Genomic DNA, 16,549 nt, shown 5'->3' with positions numbered 1-16,549 from the left:
CTGGAGATGCCAGCGCTAGGCTCGCGATTCCCAAGTTTACGCCTCCAGCCCGTCCATCCAACTCCGCACCTGCACATCCAGTGACGCGCCCACATCTCCACCTGAGAGCTTGACTGATGTCTCACACCTGCCTCTCTAGAACCGAACTTCTTAGGCCACGCCTGTTCCTCCCCCGGGCGCTCCCGTCTCAGCTGATGCCACGCTGCCCTTCTCACTTCTCAGGTGAAACACCCTGGAGTCGTCCTTTGCTGCCACCCGGATCCACCTCATCAGCGAGTCCTTTTGGCTCTACCTTCAAGAAACGTTCAGAATTTGACATTCTCATTAGTTCTACCATGACCGCCACATTGCCAGTCTCCTTTATTTTTCACTTGGATTAAAATGAAGGTCAGACCACGTCACTCTTCTAGCTATTTCCATGGGTTTCCCATCTGACTGCAAGCCCTACCAAGGCTCTTTCTGACCTGGCTCCCCTGACCCTCTGACTTCGTCCCCTGCCACTCGCCCCTCTGTGCACTATGCTCCAGCCCCCTGGCCCCTGCAGATCCCTGGGACACGCCAAGCACACTTCCACCTCAGGGCTGTCCAACTCACCGTCCCCTTGCCTTAGTTTCCCATTGTTGCTGTAACAAATTACCACAAATGTAATGGCTTGAAACAGCATAAATTCATTATCTTACAGTTGGAGGTCAGAAGTCCTACAATCAAGGCGTCAGAGGGCTGCAAGTTCTCTGCAGGCCCTGAGGGAGAATGTTTCCTCCCCTCTGCCAGCTCCCGGAGGCTGCCGGCATTCCTTGGCTCACGGCCCCTCCCTCCATCATCAAGGCCAGCAGTGCTGCATGTCCAGTCTCTCTAATTCCATCATCAATTCACTTCCTCTGACTTTGCCCTCTTACCTCCCTCTCATGAGGACCCTTGTGCTTACGTTGAGACCACCCAGATAAACCAGGATAATCCCAGCATCTCAAGACCCTTAATCACGTATGCAAAGTCTTTTTTGCCATGTAAACTAACATATTCACGGGTTCTGGGGACTAGGATATGGACATCTTTGCAGGCATTATTCAGCCCACCACACTCCTCTACCTTGAATAGTCTTCCTCTGATTATTCGTACATCTCCCTTGCTTTTTCCAGGTCAACTCAAATGTCACCTTAACATGGAGATGTCCCTTGACAACCCCATACAAAACAGCCACCTCCCAGCCCACCCTGGGCTCCCTTTCCTCCCCACTCTCTGTTATTTTTGTAGCACTCGTCACCCACTCACTGACACACTATGCATTTTCTTGCTCGTTTTCTGCCTCTCCCAGTGAGAATGTAAGCTGCACGCGGGCAGGGATGTTTCACTGCTGGGTGCCCAGCAACCAGACTGTGCCTGGCACACTGTACGTATTCAGTAAATATTTGCTGAAAGAATGAATGGCTAACAGCAATGCCAGTCTCCCAGCGTCTGGACAGTGGCTACTCAGCTGGACCACTATGAAACTGATGAATCCCAGCAATGAACTTGTATATAAGGCAAACCCTGCAAAGTGAAGAGACAGAACTGTACAGCCCACTTTAACCAAATTCTTCCTCCCAGTTGTCACGTAATGGACACTTGCTCTGTGTGTATCCCTGAGCCAACACTGTGCCTGCCTGTCTTGTCCCACTGATCCGCCTACCACGTGTGGGTGGTAGGACTTCTATTCTTCAGAGGCGGTCCCTGGGAGTTAGAGCTGTGAAGGGCTTGCCCTACATGCAGATTCACCTCTGCCGAGTCCAGTGCTCACATCCTAAAGCAGATAGCAGCGTCTGTCCATCGAAACTAAGAACAGCCTCCCTTCCACCCCCGGACTGGGCGCCATCCTGCTAACACTCCCAGTTCTTGCCATTGTCCCGAGAAAGTGAGCTGGTCAGATGCTCAAGCTAAAATCACACAATAAATTTATTCCACTGCTCCTGGTTTCACAATAGGACCCGTCTCCTGCCCACCCCCCACCCCCCGGAAAGCCTGCCCGCTTCCCCAGCACACAGGGTCAGCAGCCTCAGCCCCTCCCGGGATGCCGGAGCCCCCGCAGTAAAGGTTTGTGACAGATCAAACCCCCTGCAGTAGCCCTTTATTTCACTTTTAAATAGCTTGGATTTTTCAATCAATTCCCTAAATGCCACCAGAATACAAAAATCTAATGGGAGTCCAGGAAGATGGAACGGTTTATCTAACAACAATTGCCTCCGCGTTTGGCAACGGAGTTCTCCTGTGCCAGTGGCTTCTTCTCTCGGGTGCTTTCCGAGGCAGGCCTGGGGAGCTGGCTGTGTTCTGTCCCTCCCTCCCCCCACTAGTCTCGCCTTGCTGGCGTTAGCTCCCTATTGCTTCTGTCCCACAGCCCTGTCCAGGAAGGCCGGGCCGCTGCATTCAGGCCCGAAGAGGAGGAGAGCATCAAGACAACCATAAAGCTCATCCAGTATCGCTTCTGCATAGAAATTACACTGATCCCAGCAACACGGGGCTCTTAAATTGGGAAGGACAATAAGAAGAAAGCAATTTCCTTGGACCCTTTTATATTTTTCTAAATTCCTCTTAATTTTTCACTTCATTCTGGTGTTGGGGTATTTTCTTTCTTTCCTTCTTCATAACGGTTTTATTCCCCATTATCTTAAGGATGAGCAGAGTGTCCAATGCTTGTCTATCTGTTTCTCATACCTATACACTTGCCCTGCTCCTGACGCAACTCAGCTTGAGGCACAAGTCCAGAACAGTCACCTAGAACAGGAGCAGCAGCGGTGGCGGTGGCTGCGTGCGCTCGCGGCAGGAGGACGCGAATCACAGAAGAGCATTTGCTTTCAGGCTTGGGGCTGCTGCTCTTCCTTCAGGAGGCCTCAAAGAATCAATCACTTTTCTTTTTTTTTTTTTTTGAGACAGAGTCTCGCTCTGTTGCCCGGACTAGAGTGAGTGCCATGGCGTCAGCCTAGCTCACAGCAACCTCAAACTCCTGGGCTCAAGCAATCCTCCTGCCTCAGCCTCCCGAGTAGCTGGGACTACAGGCATGTGCCACTATGCCTGGCTAATTTTTTCTATATATATTTTAGTTGGCCAGATAATTTCTTTCTATTTTTAGTAGAGACGGGGTCTCGCTCTTGCTCAGGCTGGTCTCGAACTCCTGACCTTGAGCGATGCACCCGCCTCGGCCTCCCAGAGTGCTAGGATTACAGGCGTGAGCCACCCCGCCCGGCCTACAATCACTTTTCTTATTAACTCATTCCTCATTACGATGAAGGTGTCTCGCTACACCAGCAAAACCATTAAACTGCAGCTTCAGCCTGTTTGCTTTATATTGTTTCTGTCTCCCCCAATTAGCCTTTCTTAGAGTTTGATTATTTTTGCTTTTATTACATAATCCTTTCTTCACACCAGACTTTTTGGACCCCTTCTCCATTTTCCGTCTCTTTTCTAATCCTCTTACTTCATAGTCAGAGTACCAAATGTACTATGGATATTAAGTAAATGTTTCACATTAATAAATTCTACATCACAGGTTCCATAACTAACAGTTTATATTTACTGAGCATTTTCTAAATGCCGGTTTGGTACCCAACACCTACAATACATTCTTCTGCTGAATACTCAGAGGTACCACGTGAAGTTGTTAGGGGGACAGGGACTGGGTGGGGGCAAGTGCACCTGAGTGCCTGACATTGGTCCCAGCTCTGGTTGTGATCTCCATCTCCATTTGAACATATAAGGAAATGAGGCCTACAGAGAGTGGGTCACTTGCCTGAGGTCACAGAGCCACAGAATAAACAAAATATGAACAAAGGACTAGTTGACTTCAGAGCCCAAGCTATAAGAATTATAATAACTACATACCCAGAGCATCAAAACAACTTTTTTTTAAAAGGGTGCAGTTCTTAATATGAAGAGCCAGCCAAGCATCTTCAGATATTTGAGGAAGGTCTCTAACACAATGTCAGAGCTCTAACTAAGCAAACAAAGAAAGAAACTCAGAAAATCCCAAAGCTGAAATAATGCAGAAAGCAGAAGAAAACTTCAAGTAAACTAAAATCAATACCCTTAAAGAATTGGAAGATATTGCATCCATGAAACAAGAACAGGATAAAAAAGCATTCAGAAAATAAGAAAACACTTATACAAATTAAGAAGTTCATAATAGAAATGAATATTTCAATAGAAGAGTTGAATAGTAAGGTTGAAGAAATCTACCAGGAACTAGAATAAGAAGACGAAGAGGTGAGCAATAAGAGAGAAAACATAAAACCAGAGAATCAATTCAAAGAAGTCCAACTTCAAATTCACAGGAGTTCCAGAAAGAAAGGAGAGCAAAAACAGGGAGTAGGAAATTTTTAAAGAAATAATGCAGGAAAATTTGCACCAAGTGCCTGGAGTATTTGCTAAAACACAGAAAATCCATGTAAAATTTTAGAACACCAGGGATTAAAAAGATGATCATAAAATCATTCAGAAGCACTAAGGATCAGGAATCAGAATATTATTCAGACTTCTCACCAACACCATTGGAAACTAGAAGACAACAGAGCAATGCTTTCAAAATTCTGAAGAAAAATGATTTCCAAACTGCTAACTAAACATGAAGATTGAACTATAAAGACATTTTTCAGACAAAGTCTAAAGAAATTCACTTTCTGTGTAACCTTTCTTAAAAAGTTAATTTGATGTGCTTCAACAAAACAAGGGAGTAAGGCAACAAAAACTGATCCAGGAAACAGCTACTCCAGTGCAGGAGGTGAAGAAATTTCCAGGGCAACATTGTGAATGTGTATGTGCATGTATGTATATAACATAAAAGCTAAATTCTCCTCTTCCATAGTAGGAAGTTAATGCATATCTAAAATGAAAAGAATCAAGAAATATATTACTTAAAACTAAGGAGGAAAATGCCAGAAACCTGTCTAAAAGAGTTGCAAGTGGCTGGGTGTGGTGGCTCATGCCTGCAGCACTTTGGGAAGCTGAGATGGGAGGATTACTTGAGGCCAGGAGTTCAAGACCAGCCTGGGCAGCATAGTGAGATCCCATCTCTACAAAAAATAGAAAAAAGAAAAAAATTAGCCAGGTGTGGTGGCACATGCCTGTAGTCCCAGCTACTTGGGAGGCTGAGGTAGGAGAATCGCTTAAGCCCAGGAGTTTGAGGTTTCAGTGAGCTATGATTGTGCAACTCCACTCTAGCCTGGATGACAGAGCAAGACCCTGCTTCCCCCACCAAAAAAGAGTTGAAAGTTCTTGCCTTTGAAAAGTGGGGTTCAAGGGTGGCAAGAGTGTGGGGTAAGGGATCTCTGCTTTTCATTATAAAATATGTAATACCTATTGACGTTTAAGCAAGATGTATTTATTACCTTGATCAAAATTAATATTAAAAGGTAATTTCAATATTAGCCTATTTACTTGCCTTTTATTCCCCTCATAAAACTATTAATAGAACCTAGAGTGGAAAAAATCTCACCTTTTTGGGTTTTTTGCTCTTTGAACAAAATATACTGTTTGACTCCTCCCTCTTCCTTTACTATAGAACAGAGCAGTAGTTTTAATAACCCCAAATGGCACATAATCCTCAACCCAATGTTTGACTTTGAAATTAATTTTACAGTTATATTTGACTACATGTAGGTCATAAATTATACTGAGAAAGGCCAGTTGCTGACAAATTTGAATGCTGTGCACCTTTCCCATGGACGCTCAGCCTCCAGGTTAAAGGTTTGCTTCGCTCTTTCTTGGATGGAAAGTGTCACTTGCAGCAACACAGTCCCCTCCCTCTACTTCTATCCTCATTGGAGTTTCCGCACCTTGCTTGGAACCAGCTGTCAAATTCAGAGGTCCTGACCCTCCAGTCACCTTCTAGGCACTAACTCAACTGTTCATTGCACGTTCCACAATGCTCAGCACCGACTCAGCTCTGTAGGGGAGTAAAAACACTAGAAGTAGTCGCTGCCTCCACGGAACTTAAAATCCAGTTTAGAGAGGAGGCCATGGGCAAAACAAACAAACTAAACTAAATAGCAACAAGCAAGTATTGGTGGGCAAAGTGAGCCAGAACTGTCAGCAGAATTACGAGGGCAACTGAGAGAGTGGAAAATGTGCAGTTCGGGTGGCGAGGAGGGAGGCCAGGGAATGGCCAGATTGCGCTCCAGAGAGGAGGCAGAACTTGGCCAGTGCGCTCAGAAGTCACGTCCTGTTTAAAGTGGTCTTTCTGGAGTCCCCTGACTCACTCGGCACCCCTCCCACCTCTGCAAAGTTAGCCACAGCCTCTCTGCGCTAACTGTATTTTGAATGTGCTTCTGATGCTGCGGCGGTCACACTGCAAGACAACTTGTAACCGCTCGTGATTCCACCAGCTCTCGGGCTGTGTATTGGCAGCCCCCGCCCTCACCTCAGCCCGAGGGCTCCAGAATGTGAGCTGAATAAAAGAGGGAATATTGTTTAATGGCAGGAGAAAGATGACATCAACGGCACAGCACGTGACACCCGGTCTGGGTCCCCCTGCCCACCCTGTGAGGTTTGCGTCCGCTCGTGGGAATGCAGAGGGAAGGCCCGTGGGAGAGCAGCTCGGACAGCCAGACAGGACACAGAGTGCTTCCTAAGGGCCGTCCAGGAGAGGGTCTGCCGCATCGCGGCCCCCGGAGCATCCGCAGGCCGCCTCCCCGCCCCGGGAGCATTGGCTGCCGCATCCTCCAGGGCAAGGCCCAGCAGGGTGAACATCCTCTCTTTATTTCTCCAAAACACAGAGCAGCCCAGGAGAGGAGGTTGGCCATGGTGGGGAGCGAAGCTCTGTGTGTGGCCGGCGTTGAGCGGCCTCCCCAGATCTGCGGGTCTCGGGTCACCTGAGTCCAGCCCGTGAGAAGAGACAAGACCACCCAGGAGACTGGCCCAGCACGCCCACGCTGAGGCTGTCTTCCTAGCGGCACGCCTGCCAGGTGCTTAACCTTCCGCAGCCTCCTCGGTTGTGAACAGGCCCTGATGACGCTCCCTCCTGGTGCCCAGAAGGCCAGGCCGGGGTGACGCAGGGCTGCAGCCAGCACAGCACCTGGCACGCTAGGCCGCCCCGGGTGGCTGAATGGCCACGGCTGCTGCTGTCGCCCTCACCCCGCCCCCTCACCGCGCTCCCGGCTGTCACAGGAGACAGCGCAGCAGCAGCCTGAAACTGACGGGAGTTCTAACGATGACTTGCACTTTTCATAATTCTCTTTTTTTCTTGACCCAATTTAGAATAAAAAAGAAGGCTTTCAGTCCCTTTTCTCTTGGGCCCGGAGGCTGTGCTAGTTTGCCTGGCTGCAGGTGGAATGTGTGAAGCAGACAGGGTGCAGGAGGGACCCTCTGAGCAGCTGGGGAAGGTCAGGGGGAGGGGCGGGGAGCGCGACAGCGCAGACAAGCCCCCTCCCTCAGACGGCTCCCACTGCCCTTCCTGACTGCCCCGCTGCCCTGGAACCACCTGAGACATTTTTGGAAAATGTTCCTCTCCAGACCCACCTCCCCCCGCATTCTGATTCCTTGCTTTGGGATGCGGCCCAGTCACTGGTATTTTTAAAAAGATCCCTTCATGACAGTAACACGCAGCTAGGGGCGAGACTCTCTGGCCCAGTGGGACTTGGCTGCCAAGGTGACCACTTCTTGTAAAGTGGTCCTTGGGCGAGTCACTCTGCACGTGGGCATGTGCTCGGGAGCCAGGTGACTCAGGTTTGTTCCTGGCTTTGCCGCTCCAGGCTGTGTGTGACCTTGGGCAGGTCATCCAGCACTTTGGAACCTCAGTTTCTCTATCTGTAAAATAGACAAGAGAGCAACATTTCCTCTTTCACAGCACTGTGGTGAGAACTGAATGAGATTAGCCATTGTATTAGGGTTCCGCAGAGAACCAGAACCAAGAGATCCTGTCCTGGAGGGATGGCCACCCTTTTGTTCCATTCAGGCCTTCGACTGATTGGACGGGGCCCACCCCCATGGGGGAGGCATCTGCTGTACTCAGTTTATACCCACCCAAATGCTAATCTCATCCGAAAATCCCCTCGCAGACACGCCGGGAGTAACATTTGGCCAAATGTCTGGGCGCGCTGTGGCTCAGGCAGGTTGACACATACAATTAACCATCATAGGCATGTAAAGTGCTTAGTACAATACCTGACAGGTAATTACTGTTAATTGCTATTATTAATAATTATTGTTATCGCGTGGAGACAACACTCATTTCCTGCCTAATCTTGCAAGTGGAGAAAGCTTTAGGATTATTCAAGGCCCTTGTCTAATGGATTCTGCAAATTACATGAACAGTGCCACCCTGGGTAATTTCTTTTCTCTACACTCTACCCAATCCTCCCAGGCAGGCCTTTTTGTCCTCAGTAGTGACAGCAATTTAGCCCCTTCATATACTGTTTCCAAAGCATTTTCCAGGTGTTATCTCATTTAACACTGGCCTCTGGCCTAAGGAGAATCCCACAGCTACTTCTCAGCCTGAGTGGCAAACTAAGCCATATCTCTGGGCACAACATGCGTGGACAAGTCAGAAAGGCAGGCAGCTTGGGCACCAGCTCTCGCCTTGCGAGGCATAAATCCCAGACACATGTGGACACACTGCACGATCACTCTTGCTGCCACCTAGCACCTGTGCAGTAATTGGGCTTAAAAAAGCAACTCTCATTTCCTCTCCGGAGGAGGCTGCTGTGCTTTGGCTGCAGCCTGCCTCCTGCTCCAGCCCACAGGCTGAAACACCGTGTGGCTGTGGACTTGGCTCTCTTCCTGACACCTGCCCCTGCGAACGAAGAGTTGGGGCTGAGAAGCCCGGATTCCGAGGTAGAACGCGAAACAGGGGTGCACCAAAGAGGCCAGGGGGTGGTGAGAACAGTCAGGAGACTCAGACCTAATCCCTGCGTAAGGCTTTGCCTCCTGCCAGGGCCGCTTCTCCCTTAGCGTCTCTGCCTGGCGAGCAGACAGATCCTGACAGCAGGTGCTTCCTGGACAGCCCTCCCCGGGCTCTGGGGAGATGGCGGCGGAGGGACACCATGGGGGAGAGGGAACCAGGAAAGTCAGGAGTCCCTTTCTGAGGAAGTGAGCTTTGACCTGCCATATGAAGGCTGATTGGGCACTGACCAGGTGAGGGAAGTGGAGCAGAGGGCACGGCTCACTGCGCTCTGGCACGGAGTGCGCAAGGGGGCAGTGGAGGCCAGGATGTAGCGAGGTGGCTGTGTGGACTTTCGAGCTGCAGTGGAACCCCCTGTTCTCCTAAGACAAGGGGAAGCCACTGAGGGCCCTGGAAGCAGCAGGTGCTGTGACCAGATTTCTACTTTATGTGTATAATCCTTTATTCTTTCCAGTAAAAGCTCACCGTCCTAACACAGCCAGCACTGTGGGCCAACGTGTACCAAGCACTTCTCCGTGCCAGGCAGTGTGCTCAGCACTGCACCTGGATTAACTGTGGCTTCCACGGGACCCTGCCACATGTCCGGTGCCCCGTTTGTCCTGTTCCTTCCCAGGTCTCCTCTTGCTTATTTGCAAAAGAGCAAGGGGTGATTTTTAGCTCCCCAGATGTTTCGTGGTGAGCCAGACTCACCTCCTTATGATCTCAAGTCTCACATACTTAGAATCAAGGATTCTCGCTGGGCACAGGGGCTTGCGCCTATAATCTCAGCTACTCAGGAGGCTGAGGAGGAAGGATTGCTTGAGATCAGGAGTTCAAGACCAGCCTGGGCAGCATAGTGAGACCCCATCTCTAAAAAAAAAAAAAAAAGAGGCCAGGCGCCTGTAATCCTAGCTCTCTGGGAAGCTGAGGCAGGTGGATCATTTGAGCTCAGGAGTTCGAGACCAGCCTGAGCAAGAGCAAGACCCCGTCTCTACTAAAAATGGAAAGAAATTTTATGGACAAAAATTAGCCAGGCGTGGTGGCGCATGCCTGTAGTCCCAGCTACTTGGGAGGCTGAGGCAGGAGGATTGCTTGAGCCCAGGAGTTTGAGGTTGCTGTGAGCTAGGCTGACACTCACTCTAGCCTGGCACTCACCCTAGCCATGGCACTCACTCTAGCCTGGGCAACAGAGTGAGACTCTGTCTCAAAAAAAAAAAAAAAAAAAAGAAGAAGAAGAAGAAGAAGAAGAATCATCAAGGATTCTCAGAACCAGAAGGACCCCTAACATTCACCTCCTTCAAACTCTCACCTGCTGCCTGAACCTACTCCTCTAAAAGCCACTACTAAGTGTTGAAGGCCAACAGAAAAGATCCCCCTGGATTGAGTGCTTACATGCAGGGCCACAAGAAGCTTTCTAATCCCTGCTACCTCAAGTGAACAACCCCTGAATGGCAGCCCTTCCTCTCCTTGTGGGGACTAAAGCTGCGGGGACAGCTGACCCCAAAGACAAGGGTGTCTAAAACAAGGGGCTAGGAGGGACTGAGCCAGGATGTGCAAATTCCTCAATTAGTCAACTCACCCCCCCATTTGGGGAGTAGTGAGTGAGGGGTGAGGGGCACAAGCTCCTCCTCCCCTTGCTGCCCAAAGTGCAGAAATATCTACTTATGAGCCAGGCAGGAAGGCTGGAGGGCTGGTGAATGGTGTCCTCTAACAACCACCAAGCACTTGGCCCTTGATAGACATAGTCTTTATCTTAACACTGATCCATCTTACCGATGAGGAAACTGAGGCTCAGTGGTTATCCAATCCCAGTCACATGCCGCTCACGTGACAGAGCTGGGGTTTGAACTGGAGTCATCCCTGTTCCAGCGCCTCCTCCATGTGGCAGTATCTTCCCTTCCGTAGGTGCAGAATGGTCTAGACGTCCCTGGGGAGAAAGGACCTGGGCAGAGGTATTGTTTCTATTGTTCAGGTTAATCGGGTTTTACAATCTAGAGTCAGCCCCAGCTGGCCGAATGCATTCCAACAACTGATTGCTGAGGGAGCACTTGTGGGTGCTTAGGAGCAGGCCCTGTTCTGTCAACACCCAAATCAAAATCTGTGCTAGTGACCCCCAAGTCCTACAGAGGCAGACAAGATAAGTCTCACTAGTACCAAGTTACAGGTTGTGCAAGGCCCTAAATTGCAGGCAGTTATAAAAATGACTTAAATCATTTTTTGGCTTTCAAAATACAGATTGAGCATCCTCAGCCTGAAAATCCAAGATCTGTAATGCTCCAGAATTCAGATCTTTTTGAGGGTTGACGTGATGCTCAAAGAAAGTGCTCAGTGGCAGCGCTGGGCGGTGGGTGAGCTGGGTTTCAGGCATGTGGGTGTGACAGCTCTGGGGGACTCTCCAAGTCAAGACAGCAAACCGGCAGCTGCATTTTCAAGTCTGGACCTTGATGAAGAGTTCTGAGATCTAGATGTAAACTAGGGTTTTCGATATATAAATGGCATTTAAAGCTATATGAATGGAAGAGGCCACCAGGAGGGAAAATATAACTAGAAAAGGGTAAAAGGCCCAGGAATGAGCCCTGAGAAACCCCAATATTAGGAGGGGCCAGCAACTCAGTGACAAAGTGGATATGTGAGCAGGCAGCTGGATTGAAGGGTCTCGGAGAAAGAGAGAAAGTACTAGATTCAGATTTGTGAGTCACCAGCATCTATTATAGGATACAATGAAAACAATGGCAGCAGATGGGAGTGAGAACAGCGAGCCTTAGAAACATCAACTTGTCAGGAGAGAGGGCAGAGAAGACCTAGAAAGAGATGGTAAAGGATCAACCAGAGAAGTACATGGACAAAGAGGACAGAGTAGAGTCTCAAAAGCTCAATCAGTTAGGATACTTTGATTGCAAGTAATGGAATAACTGACTAAAATTGGTTTAACTAACAGGAGCATTTATTTTCTCACAAGACATCTAGAAGTATGCAATTCCAGGATTGGTTCAGTGGCTTAATAAGCCAGGCTTCATTTGAGCTTTTTCTCGTGTTTGCAAGACGGCTGCAGAAGCACCAGTCATCACGTTTTCACCAATAATGTGTTTTCTCCTTCCCCTTTATTAGGAAAGTAAATCTTTCCCAGAAGCTCTCCCAGGTAGACTCTCTCTCAGATTCCATTACCCTGTCCTACTGTAAGGAGACTGGGAAAGGGAATAGCATTTCAATCTCTATAGTGGAAATTGATCCTCCTACAGACAGAAGAAGGTAGGAGAAATCTGGCAATCAGGAGAGCAACTAACAGGGCCTGTATCCAGAGCCCTTAGAATCGAGAAGTTCTAGGTGGAGGGGGAGGTAAATAGTTTCCACTAGAGCAGTGCGGCTTAGTGACATAAACACCAGGGATCTAACAATATGGGGTGTAGGAAATGTTTGCTAAAGCAGTTCCAGGAGACTGGGGGAGAATAGATACCGAATTACAAGTGATTTGAGGAGTCAGTGGGGACAAGGAAGTGGAATAGATAGTATAGATCAGTGGTTCTCAGTGGGGAGACAGTGTGTGGGACACTCCAGGGGATATTTTTGGTTGGTTGTCATAACTGGGGGTTGTCAACAACTATCACAATTCGGGTGGTGGATGCTATAATAACTGTCATTATAGGGGAGTTCTCGCAGCTGTCACCACTGGCATCTGGAGTCCTTTGCCATTCTTCCAAATGGAGAAAAACCCATCTCTAGTGGGAAGAGGCCAGGAATGTTACCAAATATTCCGTGATGTACAGGACAGCCCACAACCAAGACCGATCTGGTGCAGAATGTCAATAGTGCTGAGTGTGACAAAGCCTGGTGTAGACCATCGTTTCAGCAAGTCAGTTCGCGTAGAGGAGAGTGGAAACGCCGTGGCAAGGAAGGCGGGGGAGGCAGCAGAGCGTGTCCACGGGCCAGGGAGCGCGTGCAGAGCCGAGGGCGAGCCCCGCTGACCGTCGTGGATGATGGGGACTCGGAGAGCCGGGAGCAGGTGGGCTGAGTGAGGCGGGGAGGGGGCCTCAAACAGGAAGAAGGACACGTGTTCCCTGGGACTAAAGAGAAGAGAAGAGTGGGGCACAGCAGATATGCTTGCGGGTGTGCAGCTGGACTGTGCTCCAGGAACTCATCATCTGGAAGAAGAGAAGGCGAGGCCATCCATGAGCGTGAGTGGGGACGGGAGGAGGGCAGGGACGTGCGCAGGTGTGTGCAGGGGCATGAAGAGAGGGCAGGCCACACTTGGGAGAGGCCTGTGGAGCGGGTGGAGGCCCGACTGAGGCTGGAGGCCAGAGTGCATGGTGGCCGCGGTTCTCATGGCCGTGTGACTTTCTCCAAAATGCTCAGCACCTGGGGCAGGCAAGGAGGTGGCATGTCGTGGAACCGATGGGTCAGCGGCTGAGTGTGCAGATTGAAAAGGAGCTGAGGAAAGTGACGGGAGGACGCTTCTGGCGATCAGCCCTGTGGCCTAGGCGCTGGCGAGGAATTTAAACTCTCAGGACTTCAGTTTCCTCATCTGTAAAATGGGCTTAACGATCCATTTTCCCTCTCTACCTCATGAGGTGGTCGTTGAAGTTCAAGTGACAGAGTTCATGTAGGGGCTTTGTAAATTAGGACTCCTCTCCCACTCTGGGGATAACATAATGAGAAGTATTCTCTGCAGAAACACCCAACTCCTCGTTCTCTCTCCTCGTATGTTGGCTTGAGTTCTTCTCAGAGCTTAGGCATCACCCGGACATTCCAGTGGCCACAGTGCATGGCCAAAAACTGCCATTACCCCAATTTCTTAGGGGCATTTTTTTGAAGACAATAACACATCAATTAAAACTGAAAGTGCATTTCAATAGCACATTCACAGGCTCTGAAATTGTTAACACAGGAAATAATTTTCAACAGGGGACTTTCATGCCATTCTCGCTACAAGCCATTAATTGATTGCTTCATTCATTCATTTATATTCATCCACTATTTATTCAGTATGATATTAATATAATGGTCAAGGACTAGGATTCTAGAGCCAAACTGCCTGAATTCGAATCCTGATTTCTGTGGTGGCTCATGCCTGAAATCTCAGCACTTTGTGAGGTTGAGGTGGGAATATCGCTGAGGCCAGGAATTCAAGACCAGCCTGGGCAACATGGTGAGGCCCCATCTCTACAAAAAATTAAAAAATTTAGCCAGGCCTGGTGGCACGTGTCTATACACCCAGCTACTCGGGAGGCTGAGGCAGGAGGATCACTTGAGTCTGGGAGTTTGAAGTTACAGTGAGCTATGATCACACCACTGCACTCCAGTCTGGACAACAGAGGGAGACCCCATCTTAAAAACAAAACTAAAAAAAAAAAAAAAAAACCACCTCCAAACAAAAATCCTTATTTCCCCATTTATGAGCTTTATGAACCTAATCTTTCTGTGTGTTAGTTTCTCCATCTGAGAAATGGGAATAACACCTTCTAGGGCTGAGGTGAAGGTTAAGTAGATTAATATACTTAAACCACTCAGAAGAGTGCTTGGCCCCAGGAAATGCTAACATGTGCCAGGAGATGCCAAGTTCATTGCGGCACGATTCCTGCCCTTTAGACACTCACAGTGGAGTGAGGGAGCCGGGGCTGCTCTGCTCACCCCACCTACCAGCCAGGACAAGGACAGGTTAAGGCCAGATCGCCTTCGGCCTCTCCAGGGATTTTCCTTTCCGAGCCAGATGTCACAGCTCTGGGGCTGGAGCCCAAAGGGGCAGAATGCTGCCTTTGCCGCGGGGCAGCCGGCACCAGCTCCAGCCCAGGCATGGAGGCCTGTCTGAGGCCGTGCAGCAGCATGCATTCCTCCGACTAGGTTCTTCTTCCCTGAACCCAGAAACGTCTGTCTGCTGGAGGTAGGAGAGGCTTTTAGGACGCCAGGGGCTGGCTCTAACAAGGGCTCATCTCCCCAGGGAGGCTGGCCGAGGAAGCTCAAGGCCCAGCACTCGTAACGCTGACCCCAGGCACCTCACAGCAGAAGGCAGAGCCCAATAAGAAAAGTCACAGCCGTAAGTAGGGCACTGGCCTGGGCTTTGTTGTCGGCCAAAGACATCCGCTACCCCCAGCGCTTTGTGCCTTTGGATCTGGCTGCCGCTCCATTGAGGCGACAGCCTGTGATCTCCTCCTTTTGCTGGAGCCCGAGCAGAACAAGGCTGGAGTCTCATTTGTCTGTCTGAGATGGAGACTTTCAGAGCCAGGCAGCTTGGAAAAATGAAGTGACAAAAGAGGCCGGCCAGCAATTAGGTAATGCTGGCCTGTCTGCCAGGCACCCTGTAAGGAGCCTGCCCTGGAGCTCACTGGGGAGCCCTGGGAACAGCGGACACGTGTGTCCTAGGGCTGGAGGGACACAGTCATGCACTAGGGGAACCGCCAGGCTGTGTTGTGAGAGAGGGGTCCTGGGAAGTGGCCGGTCACCCAACCTCTCTGGGCCTCAACCGGGTTGACTGGAAAATGCCAATCTCACCAAGAGGTACAAGGCCTTCACCCAGTCCTACTGCCATCACAGGTGACGACAGGTGGCCAGCAATGCTGGTCCTTTCCCTCTCTAGTGTGCCTCAAGGAAGTGCCTCCAGGGCAGCAGCTCACACACAGAGGTGCCCTCGCCAGGCATGAGTCGTCCCCCTCCTTGGTCAGTCCCTGTGAGCTGGGAGCCCTCCACAGCCCTCTGAGCGGCAAAGGGACCTCCCCTGGGCCACAAGGTCCTCCCACACGGCTGCCTCCTCCCCGGCTTCCCTGGCAGGCTCCCTGCAGGTTGCGTCATGGGCGAACAAAACACTTTGCTTATTCATCGCTGCATTTTCTCCCAGGCTATTCCTCCTATCAAAAATTTACCAAAACCCTGGTCCTCTTCTCCAAATATCTGCATCCCCTCTCTACAATCAGGTATTTGGGTGTTTTTTTTTTATTTTTTCTTTTTGAGACAGAGTCTCGCTCTGTTGCCCGGGCTAGAGTGAGTGCCATGGCGTCAGCCTAGCTCACAGCAACCTCAAACTCCTGGGCTTAAGCAATCCTACTGCCTCAGCCTCCTGAGTAGCTGGGACTACGGGTATGCGCCACCATGCCCAGCTAATTTTTTCTATATATATTTTTAGTTGGCCAGATAATTTCTTTCTATTTTTTTAGTAGAGACAGGGTCTCGCTCTTGCTCATGCTGGTCTCGAACTCCTGACCTCGAGCAATCCTCCTGCCTCGGCCTCCCAGAGTGCTAGGATTACAGGCGTGAGCCACCGTGCCCGGCCTATTTGGGTGTTTTTGTTTTGTTTTAAGTCCAAGAGTTCTCTGGTCCTTGAGTTTAAGTTCTGGCTTCACTATTTACTGACTGTGTGGGCAAGTCACTTAATCTCTCTAAGCTTTAATTCCCTCATAAAATAATTTTTGCAAGTTTATAGAAATGTTTCCCTCATCTGTTGTCTCAGCAGTACTTCAGAATAGTCCTGTCACCAAGGAATCATTAGAAAGTCTTGTTTTGCAAGTGATGAAACAGAGACTTTGAGAAGGTAAGTTGCTGCCTCTGAACACACAGCGGAGGACAGCACTTGACTCCAGCACTTGACCCCCTCTTTCTATGGGATCAGGGGAGTAAGAACCTTTTTCCAGTTTACTTGTCAAAGCTGTTGTGAAGCTCAAAGCACATCTTCATTTGTTTATTTAACAAACATGGGTTGAGGCCACAGCATGCCAGCCTCGGTCT

The sequence above is a fragment of the Eulemur rufifrons genome, chromosome 3, assembly GCF_041146395.1.
Source record: "Eulemur rufifrons isolate Redbay chromosome 3, OSU_ERuf_1, whole genome shotgun sequence".
NCBI classification, from domain to species: domain Eukaryota; kingdom Metazoa; phylum Chordata; class Mammalia; order Primates; family Lemuridae; genus Eulemur; species Eulemur rufifrons.
This window is presented reverse-complemented; position numbering follows the sequence as displayed.